Source organism: Bombus vosnesenskii, unplaced genomic scaffold (assembly GCF_011952255.1).
Source record: "Bombus vosnesenskii isolate JDL3184/JDL3185 unplaced genomic scaffold, Bvos_JDL3184-5_v1.1 scf7180000013365, whole genome shotgun sequence".
Classification (NCBI taxonomy): Eukaryota; Metazoa; Arthropoda; class Insecta; order Hymenoptera; family Apidae; genus Bombus; species Bombus vosnesenskii.
Genome location: NW_022882998.1, coordinates 208,650 through 227,948, shown reverse-complemented (window position 1 = coordinate 227,948; position 19,299 = coordinate 208,650). Strand labels below are relative to the sequence as shown.

The window sequence follows — 19,299 nt, the reverse complement described above, 5'->3', positions numbered from 1 at the left end:
GTTTCGCTCGCGTTTTGATTCAATTTCTACTTCACGAAGTTCCCTGTATCAAAGTATTTTCTTTTCTGCCGAACTCTTTACATCAGCCTGCCTCTTTTTTCCTTAGCCACGTCATTTATTTCTTCTTTTTTCGCTGGATGTTTCCGCAATCCGAGTTGCAGACGAGTTTTTAGATGCGCAACTCGATAGTTCATCGGGTCGAAAGAAAGTTGCGTCAAGTTTCTCTAGCTAAATCTGCCTCAATTTCCAGGGGTTTCACGTGAAAATATCTGTATGTTCATGGTTTAACGAGAAACAAATTGATCGATTTCCACATGATTCGTGTCGCCTAACCGATTAATCAGGTTCTTTATATCGAAACTCTTGTAAATTAATAACTGATGAAGTATAATAATTTTGGTTGGTTAGATCAAATTACACAGAGATAACTAAATTATATCATACTTACATTAGCAAACATTAGAATTGATTTAATTAAAATTGTTTCTTTTTTAAATATCTGTTTTCTCTAGTAAAATTATTAGCCCTAAACGAAGAAATTGATAGAAATTCCTGTTTTTAAAAATGTTCTTTTTTCACGACATTTTTGCTAAATAAGAAAATTATTATCTTTCAGTAATTAATAAAACGAAGTTATTATTATAAATGATTATGTTTCCCTTAATAATAGAATTACAACTAGGTAAAGAAATTATTACTAGAATTTATTATTCAAGGGATTGAAAATGCGAATGAACTCGTGTTTCTGAACTAACGAGTTAATATTTCGTTTCGTATTTCAGCAACTAAGACATTTTTTCGTCCTGAAACATTTTTCATAATGCATCAGAAGATACACGCGTCTCGATATAGAAAACAAGTTAAGCTCGTCCATCTTCATTTCGATAACTTTCGACGAGTTTCCGGACTTTGATGGCCACGGTTATCCACGTCGTTAACTAATTCAATCCCCTCGATTAAAATTTACAAGGATGCCAGTATTTTCCTAGAAACTTGCTGGAAATTCGCAGAATCCCTCAGTTTCGTCAGATTAATAATAAATAATCGGTGATCGGTGTTTCTCGGGTAAACTCCTCGCTTCGCTTGAGTTTCGTTAACAAAAGCGAAACGTCCGTTTCTTCGCTATAGATGGAAATCGATTTCGTCGTCTACTTCCACCAGTCGATATAGAGTAAAATATTGCAAGGTACAGCGAGAGAAAGAAAGAGGGAGAGAGAGAGAGATTTACTACGATTTAAACGGTTGGCCTCGATCATGGAAATCAAATCTATTTAATTGGATTTTACACGATTTACGTTTCATCACTCCGTGAGCTAGTGGAATAAATAAAATGAAAGGATTGGCTGTGAAATGTCCGCGTGAACACCGTTTTATCATGCGTCGTTTAGCATTAATAAATTAATCGATGATCGTGAATAACCGGTAATAACTAGAAGTCTAACCAATGCAACGGATGAAATTGTGGAAGACTAAATGACGAGCTTTCAAAGGTGTGTCACGAAAAATAGAGATAAATTTTCTTATATCAATTTTACTGATGACTGTCTATTGAAATACAGGGTGGTTGGTAACTGGTGGTACAAGCGGAAAGGGGGTGATTCTACGCGAAAAAAGAAGTCGAAAATATAGAATAAAAATTTTGTTTTTTAATTTTTCCTTCGAGACAACGATCTACAGTGAAATCCTTTATAACGAGACGTGATAAAGTGCACGTGTGCCGAGCGAAAATTCAAAGTCGATTTTCTCGAAAACAAAGCCTCAAACGAAAAATTTTTATTCTATATTTTCGACTTCTTTTTTCGCGTAGAATCACTCCCTTTTCGCTTGTACCACCACGTACCAACCACCCTGTACAACTGCAAAATATAGCCTACAAATTATATTTTGTCAATTTACTAACATTATTAATACGATAAATTTGTAGCAGCACATGAGCTAGAGGACAATTCAAATCATGTTGTTGTTTTGCCTCGGAGTATCAATATCGTTAGGATACACGTAACGTAAGAATAAATAAACTTTGGACAAAACAATGTCGCCGCTGCGTGCAACCGTCGAACAAAGACGAATTTGAATTTTCCGACTCTCCCCCGACCAGTATAAGTAAACGGACGCGATCGTAAGAGTTACCAGTTTAGTTATCTATCAGTTATTAATTAGTTGTGCGAATCAGTATCTATTAGGTCATCCCATAAGTTCGTGCCGACTTTTGTCATTACGCATTACACATACATTTCATATGTCGATTTATAAACATATGGTGATAAGGGACCAATACACTTGAGCTTAGCTGATCGAGAACAGGCTAGAGCAGATTTTCGTGGGTAATAAGATCGTAATATAGTGAACACAGTGACTTCTAACAGTAAAAAATGTATATTGTATATACTTATATGTTTTATTGTTGTACAATTTGTTATTTCAAAGTTCGTGTTTTAATTTGCAAGGAAACTGCTTTTTGAAAATCATTTACATTTTCAATCTGTTACTGATACTTTATAATAAAAAATTTTATGAAATAGGTCTTAATTCTACAAAAGTAGTAAAATGACACGTAGATGTAAAGAAAATTAAAGTCAAAATGAATTGTTGTTTCATGATTTATCTGATGCACCAAACAACACTTGCGATGGAAATGAATTCAGTGATAGCAGCAACCTTCTTAAATTAAGTAATGCGATTAGATATAGAAGAAGACTGAATAATAAATATAATACCAAATGCAAATTAAAAGTATGCATATATGCATCCTATTGCTTGCCAAGCATGCTTCTGGTGCGTTCAAAAATGTGCGGGCCCTGGGAGCGCATTGAGCGCTCAGAGCGCTGTACGCAATGTGTTAACAAAATCCTAGAACCATAAAAGACACGATCCTCTCCAGAGATTCACATTTAAGCTTTGAGGAGACAAATTATGCCGACAGCGCAGCAAGACGACACATAGCGGTGTGTCCTGTGTCTGAAAACGGTAACCGGAAATTGCCCCTGATTTCTCATGAACTCGCGAACGGAGCAGAAAACGATCGAATGCAACCGGTAGCCTGCAGTCGTAGTTCGTTATTCTATGCTCTATCTAGCGTATGATATATTCCTCGGTTCCGTTTCGAAGATTCTGGATCCCCACGCGTCACGATTTCAATCTCGCCTCATGCACACATTTGTTTCATATCGAACGTCGATACGATCGATGAATTAACCGATATTCATAGTTCAAGGTTTTATCAAGGGGATTCCACAGTATTTCGATATTTCGAGGATATAGTTTCAGAGGACGGGAGAAGGAAACTGGGGTGCCATGTGACGGGTTCCGCGGAAACTGTAGCTTATGCAACACAGCCTGCGACCAGCCGTATCTCACCTTCCGTGCTTTCATTATCAGTTACCATAGATCACCGCGAGCGAACACCAATGACGTCGCATCCGTTCATCTCTCATCGCGAACTGTCGCGCCCCTCGACCAATGACGATCCATGTTCCGTATCGCGCTCTGTACCATCGATATCGATAATGTTCATCAGAGTACAATAAACTGCAGATCATTAACTCTGCTGTCGTTTTTGCAGATCTATACTACGATCTCGTCCGAGTTTTAAAAATAAGGTTTTTAATACTTTCATATGTTTGCTGCCATAAAGAATGGGAACAAAATGTCCACCAGAGATCAAATTTTATCTTTTGCACTTTTGAATAATATTTTTAATTTATTGAAATATACGTGTGTTTACTATAATAACTGCTTAAGATTTATCTTCTTACGCGTACATTTATTTATTTCACAACTTAGAAAACTGTTTGGATTAGAATCAAATGTAAATTGATCCTGAAACGTCATACGTATGTGATGCTGTAAACGAATGTGTTGATTGAAGTTGTGGTATAAAATTGATATACATATTAATAATAATCAATTTTTCAGTTGTAAACTTCTTGCATCTTATTGCGTCTTACTGTATCTTCTCTACTTCTCAATTATAAACTTTGAAAATTTTGAAAGATGAAACGACACGATTGAGTGAAGGGTTTATTTTTATTTATTTATTTACATTTTACAATTTGTCCAGTAGGACATTTGGTAAAATATTATAGCTTAGTGGAATAATAATATAACATGTGGATGGCTACCCCCGGTGGGATACCATCTTCGAATTTGATTGATTTATTTCTTTAGTGTAGTGAGTGTTTGTTTGTTAGGTTATGTCCTTTGTGAGATCTGTTGGGTGTTTCCTTTTTAATCTTCTTTTTTATGTGAGCGAAGGGTGATCCAAAAAGTGTTGTAGGGTTCAAGTAACGAAGAAGAAATTTTTATTTCACTTTGTAGGTGCTCGAAATTTAAAGTACGTAATATTTCTTTGTTTCTTGCATTTTATTGCATCTTACTGTCTTTTTTAATTCTCAATTATAAACTTTGAAAATTTTGAAAGATGAAACAACACGATTTAGTGAATGGTGATCCAAAAAATGTTATAGGATTCAAGTAACGAAGAAGAAATTTTTATTTCACTTTGTAGGCGCTCGAAATTTAAAGTATGTAATATTTCTTTGTTTCTTGCATCTTATTGCATCTTACTGTATCTTTTTTATTTCTCAATTATAAACTTTGAAAATTTTGAAAGATGAAACAACACGATTTAGTGAAGGGTGATCCAAAAAATGTTATAGGGTTCAAGTAACGAAGAAGAAATTTTTATTTCACTTTGTAGGTGCTCGAAATTTAAAGTATGTAATATTTTTTTGTTTCTTGCATTTTATTGCATCTTACTGTCTTTTTTAATTCTCAATTATAAACTTTGAAAATTTTGAAAGATGAAACAACACGATTTAGTGAATGGTGATCCAAAAAATGTTATAGGATTCAAGTAACGAAGAAGAAATTTTTATTTCACTTTGTAGGCGCTCGAAATTTAAAGTATGTAATATTTCTTTGTTTCTTGCATCTTATTGCATCTTACTGTATCTTTTTTATTTCTCAATTATAAACTTTGAAAATTTTGAAAGATGAAACAACACGATTTAGTGAAGGGTGATCCAAAAAATGTTATAGGGTTCAAGTAACGAAGAAGAAATTTTTATTTCACTTTGTAGGTGCTCGAAATTTAAAGTATGTAATATTTTTTTGTTTCTTGCATTTTATTGCATCTTACTGTCTTTTTTAATTCTCAATTATAAACTTTGAAAATTTTGAAAGATGAAACAACACGATTTAGTGAATGGTGATCCAAAAAATGTTATAGGGTTCAAGTAACGAAGAAGAAATTTTTATTTCACTTTGTAAGTGCTCGAAATTTAAAGTACGCAATATTTCTTTGTTTCTTGCATCTTATTGCATCTTACTGTGTCTTTTTTATTTCTCAATTATAAACTTTGAAAATTTTGAAAGATGAAACAACACGATTGAGTGACGGGTGACCCAAAAAGTGTTGTAGGGCTCAAGTAACGAAGAAGAAATTTTTATTTCACTTTGTAGGCGCTCGAAATTTAAAGTATGTAATATTTCTTTGTTTCTTGCATCTTATTGCATCTTACTGTATCTTTTTTATTTCTCAATTATAAACTTTGAAAATTTTGAAAGATGAAACAACACGATTTAGTGAAGGGTGATCCAAAAAATGTTATAGGGTTCAAGTAACGAAGAAGAAATTTTTATTTCACTTTGTAGGTGCTCGAAATTTAAAGTATGTAATATTTTTTTGTTTCTTGCATTTTATTGCATCTTACTGTCTTTTTTAATTCTCAATTATAAACTTTGAAAATTTTGAAAGATGAAACAACACGATTTAGTGAATGGTGATCCAAAAAATGTTATAGGGTTCAAGTAACGAAGAAGAAATTTTTATTTCACTTTGTAAGTGCTCGAAATTTAAAGTACGCAATATTTCTTTGTTTCTTGCATCTTATTGCATCTTACTGTGTCTTTTTTATTTCTCAATTATAAACTTTGAAAATTTTGAAAGATGAAACAACACGATTGAGTGACGGGTGACCCAAAAAGTGTTGTAGGGCTCAAGTAACGAAGAAGAAATTTTTATTTCACTTTGTAGGCGCTCGAAATTTAAAGTATGTAATATTTCTTTGTTTCTTGCATCTTATTGCATCTTACTGTGTCTTGTGTCCTGTTTTTGAGAGAAACAAGGAACCTTTGTTATATTTCCTTTCGTGTGCATAGTACATAATACATATTTCAAAAGAATATGTAGATTAAAACGTCAGGAAATAGAGATTTAGAACATTCTGTTGCGTAGGTTCTTCTTAATGTTTGTGAACTAGCGCGATTGTAGTCCGATTAACAAAGCCGTAACTAACAAGATTAAGAAACGTATTCCGGCTTAATATTTTCTCTTCGCATTATCGCGCGGTTGGAACACGAACGAAGGAACATGGAAGAACGGTGATCCGTAATGTAAACAGTTTAATAGCTGTGATTCATCGTTTAATCCAATTGCGAAACGGATTGCGTTATCTCGAACGAACCGAGTTTAAAACAAAATCAATAAATTTTCAAGGTTTGCCATCAATCTTTAAAAATCGTTGATCCTTCGAGCTCTATTTAAAAAAGAACTTTATTTAACTCCTGCCTGGTAACATCGAATTTTACTCGTGACACTTATAATTCTTATTTAATAAAGACAAGTTGTAATTGTAACAAAATGTATATACTTTAACTGCAGTTTCAATGTTCTATCCTGAATAGTATAAGTATAAAATATGTGCAATGTCCTCATATCGTGCTTCAAAAAATTCCACGTTTCCGCAGACACTCACGTTTCTTTACGAGTCGTGAAGCTCTCGATCTTTCTCGATGCAGTAGACAGCATACCAAAGAAAGCCAACCACAGAATTTAATGAGGAATCCGCTTTGCACACTTTTCCAGGGGGTAATTGGCACTTCGCCTCACGCTAATTGACAGATCCATTCCGCGCCCTTTATCGCGAGTGTGAGGAATCGTCTGTAGAAAACGGGGTTACAGCTAATGTACGCTGCCATTCACCGTCGTTCCTTTCTCGTCTTATAACCGTTTTATAACCACGTTAAAAGCCACTGTCCAACTTTCGAGTCGAGTTTTCAGTCTCTGTTTTAATCGTCGTCTGAATTTATACTCAACTTTGGACATAATTAGAATTAGCTGACAATAATTAGAGCATCGTTACTACGAATGGTTCTATCATTACATCAACAGAGCAGATAACAGAGAAAAATTCCTACATGATTGATAGATTGATTTTTTATTACTATTTATTCTAGCTATTGTGATATTTATTTTTATTATTTTGTGATAAAACGATTTACTTCTAGATAACAGTTGAGAAAAGACGTACAAGAAATGGATCAAAGACATCATATTTATGTAACTAACGAAGGACGCATTCCTTTTCTTATTTCTGCTTCTTTTTGTCTTTTCTCATTTCATTCCATCAAGATTCCATCAAAATTCCGTCTCATAAAAATATATTCTCTTCGAATATTGTGTGAATTTCGTTCTAAAACAATGGCTGTCTATCACAAAGAGCATATGACATTTAAACCTTTCCAAACCAAAAGGAGAATAGTCTCTTTTAGAAACTTTATCTTTAAAGTCACGAAATTCCTTGTGTCGTAAATGTTTTCACCAAATCTCTTAGATCATACAGTTTTTCTCCCACTGTACAATAAATTGCTTCCTCGCCATTGTCTACGCCGAGACGTCTTTAATTCAACAGACACGAAATTTACAGCGCTTTCCTAAGTGCTTAAACTTAATTAAACTACAACCTCGTGCTCTGCTTTCTCTCTATTTTTTCTCTTTTTTTCTTCAGAAAGAACAAGCACGTGTTACTATTCAGTCGGTAGGTTTAGCACAACACTGGAATGGGAAATTACGTGTCTTTGAAGGGAACTTGCTTCTCTAGTCGCACGTCTAAAAATATATAACGAGAAATTAGAATGTTTTCCGTGACAGTATTTTTGCTCATAAACAGGGACGAACCAGGATGCGCTAAACGAGAGGGTAAACGAAGTTATGGCGGGACGAGAACTTTCAGGGGATTAAAGCGTCCCTTTCTCCGTTTGTTCTATGAAATATGCTCTACTATCTCTACTATCTCTACTCTCTACTCTTTCTACTCTCTACTCCAATTTCTGCTTCAAAGATAATCTACCCGTAATCTAAAGATAATTACTCTAAAATTACTCTCTTTTTTTGATCCGGATGGATGGATGATTGCCGGATTTGCTCCACTATGATTGACGCCGACGGGATCGATTTGTCGAGGCCGGATTTGCCGAAGCGGGATTGATTGATTGATCTGCCGGATTGATCGTCGAAGCGGATCGATCTGCCGATTTGATCGAAGATGATGAAGTTTGATTGAATGATACTTCGATTTGCCGAAGTGATTGATGGATTGATGCCGATATCGATGCCGGATGACGCAAAGCCGATGGATGATAATGAAATGATAAAGAATGTAAAGGATAATGATTTGCCGAAGCGGATTGACGCGCCGGATGAAAGTGATGATTTTTGATTGATAAGATTGATTGATACCGGATGCCGATGATTACAAAATGGATGATTGCCGGCGGATTGATTCGCCGAATGATTGATTGATTTTGCCGATGGATTGATTTTTGATTGATTTTAAAGCGATGTGATTGATATCGATGACTTTATCGATTTGAAGCGGATTGAAATTGATCGATGGACGTGAATCATCGCCGATGATTGAGTTTGATGGGATTGACGTGAGGTGATGGGGTCGATGATTGATTGACGTCGAAGATTGACGCCGAAGCGGATTTGATTGCCGAAGCGGATTGAGTATTATTGTCGATCGATTGATCGATTTGGCTGATTGAGTGATGATTTGCCGAAGTGGATTGATTGATTTGATTTATGGATGATTTCGCCGATGATCGATTTGATGATTTATCGATTGATCGATTTTGGCGGATTGATTTTGTCGATGGCGGATTGATCGATTTCGTGATTTGATCGACTTGACGTGATTGATCGACGCCTTGATTGACTTCTCGAAGCGGATCGATTTGATGGATCGAAATTTGAAGCGATCGATTTTCATGATATGTGTCTCTTCTTTTGATTGATTTTGATTTTGATCGATTTTCGCTGATTTTGATTAATTTCTACTTCCTCTCTCTCTACTGTCTATTGCTACGATATAAAGAGACGGACAGGATCGTTCGATACTTCGAAACTCTCGAAAACGTTTCGACGCAAATAATAGAAATTAGTTCCCGTTTGATCGAAGTTTCATTATCCATTCTTCGGTAACCATTCGTGCAGCTGACAAGCCGCTTTGCCAGTAACGCCCGAATGACGAACGAAGTCAGGATAACGAGCCACTGTTTTACTATCGCGAAATAACGATCGAACCGTGCCGTTTCCACGCTTGCTTCGTTCATCGTGCTTCTCTTTTAATGGCTGCTACCGTGAATTGTTGTTCTCCTTGGACCTTTACCCCACCGTTTGCTGGGGGTTAAAAAGAACAAATAATGGAACAAATATCGGATATCGAAATGCAGGAGCTAGTCACTTAGTTGCAAACTCGTATCGGTTAATAATTTCTTTGTATTAAAAATAATCAACATATTGGTATTCTAACTATATCGTAGTACGTATTTTTTATCTATGCAATAATGAACGTAATTTATAAATAAAAATCGTCAAAATACGATAAAACGATATAAGGAAATCATAAAATCAATTGGAAATAAATCTATTTCTGGTGAGAGACGAATGAATTGAGAAAGTGAGAAGACAAAGTGAATACGTGAGACTTCTGTCAGGAAGTTGCTACATGTTATACAAATTTGACGAACGAAACTTGTTTGTTTTTTCAATGATGTTTTTATTAATATTAATTCTAAGGAAAAAAACATTTCTTACATTTACTTGAATTAGTAATTATGTATAAACTATATAAAGTATAACATATTTGAAAGCAAGCTTTTCAAATTGTTGTATAAATTATAACATATTTGAAAGCAAGCTTTTCAAATTGTTGTTCTTCGCTTATTTGCAAAATCTCTTTCTACATTAGAATTTTCTTCAAATAATCAATCGTGAATGTGTTAACGTTGAAGTACAAACAGATTCGAATTCCCGTACACAAAACGTTGTGTAGAGATTTATACAACAGTCGATTCAGCCGAATTCTACGTCACAGTTATCACACCTTCTGGTATCGGTTGTGATGCTATTGTGGGGGTAATTAATCGACTGTCGCGAAGCTAGGATCGCGATTAATTTGACGAAAGGCATGGATAAACGGATTGGTCGGCTTAACGAACAGAACCGCGCTGTTTTTCACACGCGTTCGAACGTGTCGGTCTCCTTTTTCCACGCCGCCAACCGTTCCAGTGCTCGATCGCTGGCTGATGTCCAAAAAAGTGACCGCAAATGGAGAATCGATGGAACAACAAGCGCATTCATCGGACTCATTAATTCTGTAACTGCGTTGCCCGGCCGCGTATCTTTCTCTCCGACCGATTTATCACGTTCCAAAACGAAAGTATAAACAAAACATAGCCGCGTGGTTGGATATCCCCATGCAATTTGTAGAGTCCTTCAACATAGAGACGCAGCATAGGCTACAAATTTCAAGAGCAAATATTTCATTTCTTTTATTATAGGTATTTATTTATTATTATCGTTGTAATTATAATATTGAGAAATAGAGAATTTTCGTTCAAAGGAAAAGTTCTTTACCAGGCATGTAAACATGAAACCGGAATTTTTGTATAGAAGATACACGTTTATTGTATGAAAATGATTAAAAATATTTTATTCGAAGTATTGCCCATCGCTAGCTATATATTTTTCTCACTTGTCTGGCAATTGGTGGATGTCACGCCAAAAAAACTGTCGCTCTTTTGAGGCAAACCAGTCATCGAGCCATTTTCGTACATTTTCGTAAGAAGCGAAGTGCTGGTCAGAAAGTGCGTGTTCCATCGATGCAAATAAATAGTAATCGGACGGAGTCAAATCTGATGAGTAAGCCGCGTGCGAAAGTATTTCCCAACTGAACGCTTCGATCGTTTCCTCGACCGGTTTTGCTGTATGTGATGGTGCATTATCACGAAGCAAAATTAATTTGTGTTGCCTTTTTTGATATTCTGGTCGTTTTTCACGCAAAGCTTGATTCAAATCGATCATTTGTTGTCGGTAGGGCTCAGTATTAACGATTTCGCCAGGTTTTAACAGCTCATAATAGATCACACCCTTCTGATCTCACCAAACACAGAGCATCGTCTTCTGTCCATAGCGATTTGGTCTTGTAGTCGATGTCGGTGGTTCGCCTGGAGCTACCCATGATCTTTTACGCTTAGGATTCTCAAAATATATCCACTTTTCACCGCCAGTCACAATTCGGTGGAGAAACGACTTTCTTTTGTATCTGGCGAGTAGCATTTCGCAAGTGGTTTTTCGGTTTTCCTGCTGTCTTTCATTCGGTTCATGTGGAACCCATTTTCCCACCTTCTGGATCTTTCCCATGGCTTTCAAACGTATGGAGACGGCTTCTCGTGTCACGTTTAATCGATCAGCGAGTTGTTGTTGCGTTTGAGCGTCATCCTCATCCAACGATGCTTGCAATTCGTTGTCTTGAAACTATTTCGGTGGTCTTCCACGTTCTTCGTTCCTCGCGTCAAAATTGCCTCTTCTGAATTTTTTAAACCACTCAAAGCACTGTGATTTACCAAGAGCATGCTCACCGTAAGCTTCGACTAGCATTCGATGCGATTCTGCAGCAGTTTTCTTCAAATGGTAACAGAAAATCAATGCTGTCCGCAAATCGTAGTTTCCAGGCACAAAATTTGACATGTTCAACGCTATTACAAACTATGAAACTTGTATTGTTCCGAGTCGAAAATGTTTGTGAGATGTCAACAAAGACTTTTGGCATCAATGTCGCAGTTTAGTGATAACTACATTATCAGCTAGGGCCTCTATAGGCAAATTCCGGTTTCATACTTACAGGTCTGATATTTACGATATTGCTACATACATAATATCGCGATATAACTAGAATATATTATATGCATAATTTTAAATATTATTAGAATAATCGTTCCAACGCATCCAATCACTCATTGAACAATCGATCATCCTCTTTAATCAATGTTCTGATTATCGGTAAAGTTTGACTGTCTTCTTAATTTTTACCAGGATAGACGTTAGCTTTCATGTTTCACACAATGCAATAATGGTAAATATCGATATCTCGTCCGCGTCACCGATTTTGATGATTTTTAAATATGTCGTACAGGTCAACGTTTAGAACAAATTTTTCTTATATATGAAATCGCCGCTCGGCCTTAGTTTCCGAGATATTCCCAACGAATCGTCGGTACTACCACAGCAAATTCTGCCTATATTTTTGCATCCATGTCAGTCTGATTGCCGTAAGGCGGTCCGATAATATAACACCTAATTCAAACCTAATTCTTATTTTTTGTTCGTAGTTCAAATATGTATAAACGGAGATTGGGTGGGGCGACAGACATGTCAGCTATATTTGTGACTTCACAGATAGACATATTCGTAGTATATCTTCTTCTTATGTTTGAGTTAGATGACAACAACAATTTTTACGAATATCCTAGAAACTCAGACCATGCGGAGGTTATGTGTATAAAAAAAAGATTGTTCAAAATATTGATTTTTACTACATATTCAAAAACCATCGAAATTGGTGAGATGGGTGAAATATCGATGATCACCCATTTTATTTCATAAGACATTCGATCGTTGAACTCGTCTTGATATTAATTAGGACACTATGTACTTACTTGAAATTACGTTTAGGAGATCATCAAAGATCATCTAACATGATTTATAGAAATGTAAATCATTATATAACGTAATCATGTAAATCATTATATTTTCTACCTTAAGCGATATTTTTGTATTGCATATTTTTTTTCTTGAATCCTTGTAATCTCAACACAAGTGGATATGTATTGGGTGTTCTAATTTTACCGAATCTCCAACCCAATTTCGACTCTCTTATACACATAACCTTTTTCAACGTAGACACAATATTTTTAAGCTTTGCCTTCGCTCTACGTAAAAATTGTTCATTTTGACGAGGTAAAAAGGAACGGGACTATATTGGCGATATCGATCGCCAAACTCAATTAAAGAGTTGAATTCATAACAATTCGTAACAATTTGGTGAGATGAAAACTTGACAAGCCTGGTGAAATTCTAGAACGACATAGCCTTTCAGCTGTCATATTAAAAACCGTGTATTTTTACCGAGTTTACCATGTGCTACAGCGGATTCTTCACGGAGCGATTAAACTATTTCTTCACCATGTATAAAAACGAAATACGTGATTTTGGGAAACAATGAATAGTAAGTAAATAGAAATACCAGTATGCTATAAAAAAAGATCAATGAAATCATTACCTATTAATACTGTGCTTTAGATATTCAGCTTTCCTATCATTACACAACTGACAGGAATAGAACATTGAATTTGTTTTGCTTCGTTTCAAAGAACCAACAAATTCTATGTATCAATTTACTACACGTATCAATATTTTTTGACATTTCTTTTTTTGGTTATCAATATATAAAAGTTCAATAACCTGAAATTGAATGATATCGGAGATCAAAATATTTTTCTATTCTCGATATATAATATCTCTTTCTATTTTTCTATTTCCTTTGTATTCATCGAACATTGTGATAAGTTTTGCTGAAAAAAAAACTGGTACACCTTGTATATAGTTAATGAAGACTGTACCTTTGGCTGACCAGATATCGTTCCTACTACTAAACTGCCTTATTTATGTAGGAATGTTTATTATAAATTAACAGAAAAGACAGTATGATAAACACAATATTGTAACACTCTCACAAAATTGAATATAATATCGCACTTCACGAATTCGCTTACCACTATTTCTACGTCACAGCAACACGATGAACTTCTCTCGATCACGATTAATTCAACTCTGACAGCATTACCATTACTGTAACAAACCTTGGTAACGCTCACGACACTCCTTAACAACATTAACATATCTTAACAACGTTTATAAACAGTCAGCCACGTCTTTCGCTAACGTCACACCATCCCACATTTATTATACATTATTGTACATTTGATGCTGTAGAATATTATTGCGAAAGAAATTTGTTGAAATTTTGATGGATCATCCAACAAACGTGTAACAATAAGAAAAAGTTGTGAAACATTTCACGCACGGAATGTAAATACGTAAAGTGTTTACGGCAAATCCGTAAGAGTGGCATGATTGCGCGAGTTGGACAGCCACTCGTCAAACTGTCATAAATCTACTGCAAGAAGAGTTATAACCGACGCCTCTCCATTGTTCAAGGCCGCTTTATCCTCGTCACCGGTTTCCTCCGGTACGAATCTCCGAATTTCCAATTTTCTCTCGTTGTTATTCGTTTTTCCCGTTTTGCTTTCGATTCGTCAATCCTGCAATCGTGGCACGCCGACGCGGCGGCTTTTGCAGAATCTGCAACGATGCGACGCGTCGATTGGTCTTGCACCGTATACAGGATGATTCTGTAGAAATGAACGCTATTCTCCATCCTTTCTTCTTTCGTAAAAATCCATTTGTAAATCTCTTCTTTTAAGAAACTAAATTTTCATCTGTCAACGGTGAAAAATTGAGTTCTCCTCGCCTTTTTTTATATTCATACACGCGTTGCTCCTACATAGGCAAGCGCATTGAAAATCAAATGACACTTTTTGAAATTTAACGTGAATTCGATCGTGGATCCGAGTGAGAAACATGAAATCCATACCGCTTTAAACTACTCAATATATTTCTTAACCTTTCACAATCTACAACTCTAATCTACTCTAGTATCAATCTATCAAAATTGTCAATTTAAATTTAACATATCCATTAACATCTTATATATCTGACTTTGGTAGAGAGAAAATAGCTATGGCCCTCAGTTACAGGATGACTAACTAAACTAAATTCTGAATGAGAGACCAGTGATTAATGTATTTAGCCATAGTGACTTGATCGTATTTATCACTTGGTGAATCAGTGAGTTGCTCATTCAACACAATCAACAAGAGTTGTTTGACAATTTTTCATCGTCTTACCAAGAACAAATACGTAACTACACGAAGAAGAATATTCTGGTTTTGCGCTGAGTCGCTGAGGATCAAGATTTATCATCATTTTATTGGATCATTTTTCCGAATGTTAGGAAGACAATGCCCTTTGTCTCCTGGTTTTGTCCCATATCGAATCGGCAGAACGAGCCACGTTCGAGTTTTAAAACCGGTGCATCGAAGATTCGAAGGTGCAACCAGAGCTGTGCACGCTTTTGGTTTGATTTATGCGATCGCTATAGTGACATGGTGATAAATGAGCGCACTGGATGCGCCGAGAGTGCTGGCTATATCGATTTTTGCGGTGTACGATTCAATCTATTTGAAACTCGATACTGTTTAATATAATGTCATTTGGTCATCGTATTCGAAAACATTCGTTGCTGGATAGTGTTTTTTAAAAAGACGTTCAGTAACGCGTAATTTAATACACGTATCACGTGATTTCTGATGAATCTTTGATTACGACGAGCTTTCGCCTACGATAACGAAGAGCTACGGATCCTGAAAGCTGATACTGACAATTCTGGAACCTGATATCTATACAATATCCTCGCTTTATTAGTATAGTGTTCATTAAGAACTTTATGGTCGTGGGGTCTTGCGAATTGAAATTCGTTGTTATCATATTGCGATAACTAGAGATTGCTACAGTTTTTGAGATTCATCGATAGTAACATTTAAGTGTATTCCATTTATTTCAAGTATGTATACCCATGTATTTTAAGTATATTAATTATTATTCATTTTACACGACGTTCTAGCAATGCCCCTGTTAATGTTCATTTTCAACTGCACTTTTATTCATACGATATTTATGTAGTAATCAATATGTACTCGTGATTCAAGGTTCGATATTAATTTAATGTTGATTGGTATACTACGCTGATCAGGTCCATTTACGTAATAAAGAAAAGTTAGTTTTTTAAATTTTCTTATTGTAAATAAATTTACGATAATAATTCTAACTCGAGAATCTATAAATTAATTATTATAACATCCAGATGATAAAACAAATTTCTATTCATTGCAAATAGATTTCATTTCTTTAGTCATACGTAAAAAAATCCGTAAAAAATTACCGTAAACATTCGCAATCTCATGATTAGTATAATTCCGGAGCACTCCTTTAATGCTTCATAATTGAATTGATAATTGAATTTCCAGAATCGCTCATCCAAGCCGCATCAGTAACGACGCATTCGACGATCCTGACGCGAAACGGAATCCGCGAACGTTCACTCTTCGAGCTGAATATGTATACCAGACTGCAAAGCAATAAATCGGTCTCAACGTCTAAATCACAGTCGATATAATTAGATAATCGATTCTACACGACTAACCGATCGAAACCAAGGGCGTCGTTGAAGCGTCGTGTAAAATGAATAATTAATATGTTCAAATGGAACTACACTTAAATTGTGTAGCAGCACTCATCCGACATTTCCGTTGCACGTGCACAACTATGTCTTCTCCTAGGCCAAATATCCATTACACGCATCTACACGGGAACCGACGTCTCTCATTTGAATTCACACACAAAGCTGCGCGCATGGAAACATGCTGGTCTACATAGAAACGTAGTACTATGCGTGTTACCAACATTTTCGTCGTGTTCCGTCCGTAACACGGACAAGCGTCCCTCAATGTATTCATATTCGAAGTTACATGTCCCAACGGTGCTTCAATCTCCGTGGAAGATTGAACCGAGATGCTGGTCGTATTTCGGGAACCGAGTCTTGTAACGAACTCGTATGAAATTCGTAATAACGCGCGTTTCTGTTCCGAGTTGTGTTGGTATAGTTTTGAAATTCTCTCAAAGGATCTTGAAGGCGATAAAGAGCGTCTTGAATGGACGATCTTTGTCCGTTTGTAGCGTTATGTCGTGTATGTCTTGCGATTAATTAATTCTTTAGCTGTTACTTAGTCGTAATGTTTATTTAGAAGAAGTGATAATGAGCTACTTGGGTTTAATTGAATCAAAGAAATACTTTACGTTTAAGTGAATTGTTCCTTGTAGACAAGTGTATAAATCTTAGTTGAAGAACGTGTCTTCATGTAGTAAAAATATATTGGTCGGAATGAAATTGAATCCGGTGATCGAAATATCTCGATTTGTTTTTTGTAATTTATGATTCTAAAAGAAATGCTAGGTTTATGACACAATTTTATATAATAATAAAACGTAAGACAAGTAAAAAATTCTAGAATTAATATTATAAAGAAAAGACTCATAATTACTATGATTAAATAGTACTCAAGAATTCCTTCCACCTCAATCAAATTATAAACCTCATCGACAAAAATCTTATATGTTCTTTGTTACATTCTTGGACGAAACATTCGTCGACCAAGTCATTTGTCTTCGAACGTTTGACGGATAGTCAGCAAAGAAAAAGGGAAGAGGAAGTGAATCGTATTTCTAGAGAGGAGTTCGAGTAGAGTTCCGTTCGTTTTTTGGTATACGTTGTTACGCGAATCCCCCTACAAATAATCCTGAAACGGAAATGAAACGGATTACGTTCGGTAAAAAAATCTCATCTCCGCACCCTTTTATCTTCAACGTTAATACGTTATTTCGGTTTTATTGCGCTGTTCCACTAGTGAGTGTCCAAAGGTCCACTCTACGTGAACGTATTTGTCCAGGATTGATTTTGCTTCCGTATTCTGAATTATTAAAGCCGGTCTACCTCTTTGACTCGTGTATACTTGGATAGGATAGTTGACTATCTATATGTTTCCATTAACGTTTGCGTTAGTTAATTACTTGAACGTATTTTGGAACGTGAATAACACACGATAGAGAATGTTTGATTATGGACAATACGTCTGTAAATACCGTGATTATAGATATTAAGATTGCCGTGATTATAGATATTAAGATCGCCGTGATTATAGATATTAAGATTGCCGTGATTATAGATATTAAGATCGCCGTGATTATAGATATTAAGATTGTCGTGATTATAGATATTAAGATTGCCGTGATTATAGATATTAAGATTGCCGTGATTATAGATTATAAATGTTTAAAACAATCCTTCCGTGATTTTAGAAATACCAGATTTTCTGACAATGAACATAACAAAGAATTCTAGCTCTAATTCTAATGTTTGGACATAACCTCATTTTGTCTCTTTTAGATACCATACTGCATTCTACTTTTCATATTCATAAACTATGTGGCGCTATGTTTGCAAATTGGTTTTTCCATGAAGTTCAATATATCGTGGTCATCAGAGACTCACGTTACTAAATTTTTTAAAGTGATTAATTGTTTTAAATGAATTAAACGTTGTGGTGTAGCATATTTCAATCTATAGCCGCTTCGAGGGCAAAATATATCAAATTCGCGTGGTGGTAGTCAACGTGTTAAGGATACGAAAAGAAAAATATACAATGTTGCTTAAAAATAAATTCTATATTTCTAAAAATTATAAAGTGTGCTAAATGTGTAAAATTTGTTTCAGGTTATCGCAACTGCGCCAAGACAACCACCGGCGGTCAGACATGAATTTCACGGCTGGAAGCAACAACATAATATCGCGTGTCGTTGGTGAGATTAATTAATCACGGACTAAGCACCGGTCACGATAATCGATTCTCAGGATCAACGATAGATCGTCGATCTGCCTGATCGATCTGATCTTTACGAACACCGGTGAAACAAAAAAACATCGTTTTTACCTTTAATAATAGAATTTCCTTTTTCGGTCGATCGATTTGATCAGTAGCTCATCCTCGAAAAAATCGGCGATCGTTTCGACGATAATTATTCGCGAGTTAACTTAAAATCGTGTAAAAAAAAAAAGATTAAAATCGTTTTCTTTCGCTGGAGAAATATCGCCGTTATAAAGTGGGCCATTATTGTACAGATCTAATTTAGATGGACGCTCTAGACAGTGCGTAAAAAGTCTTTAAGATTATTTGTAGTTCGTTGTCCCGATGACGAGGAACATCGGATGTAGGAGAATAATGAACGACGGAACATATGGAATGTTGAAATCAATGAAGAAAAGTTGGTGCTGTTTGGAATGTTGCGTCGATAGTGGTTATCAAAGATTTATCGCTCGTTACTGAAAGGATAGCTGAAGCGTATTGAATCGAGAACGATATTGATTGAAAAAACGAGTATTACGGTTAGATGCATTGCACGCTGAGTTCCTTAGAATTCCGATTATATTTCCTTCA

At 35.5% G+C, this 19,299-nt stretch overlaps 1 long non-coding RNA gene across 1 annotated transcript in view; it reads left to right on the top strand.

The window, feature by feature from the left end:
- The window catches only part of LOC117237262, a 48,276-nt gene extending 29,357 nt beyond the window's left edge, over nt 1-18,919 (top strand). Inside the window, exon 4 of the long non-coding RNA XR_004493982.1 lies at nt 18,579-18,919. This is a non-coding gene — a long non-coding RNA (uncharacterized LOC117237262). The remainder of the gene's footprint in view (nt 1-18,578) is intronic.
- Nucleotides 18,920-19,299: the final 380 nt, after the last annotated feature.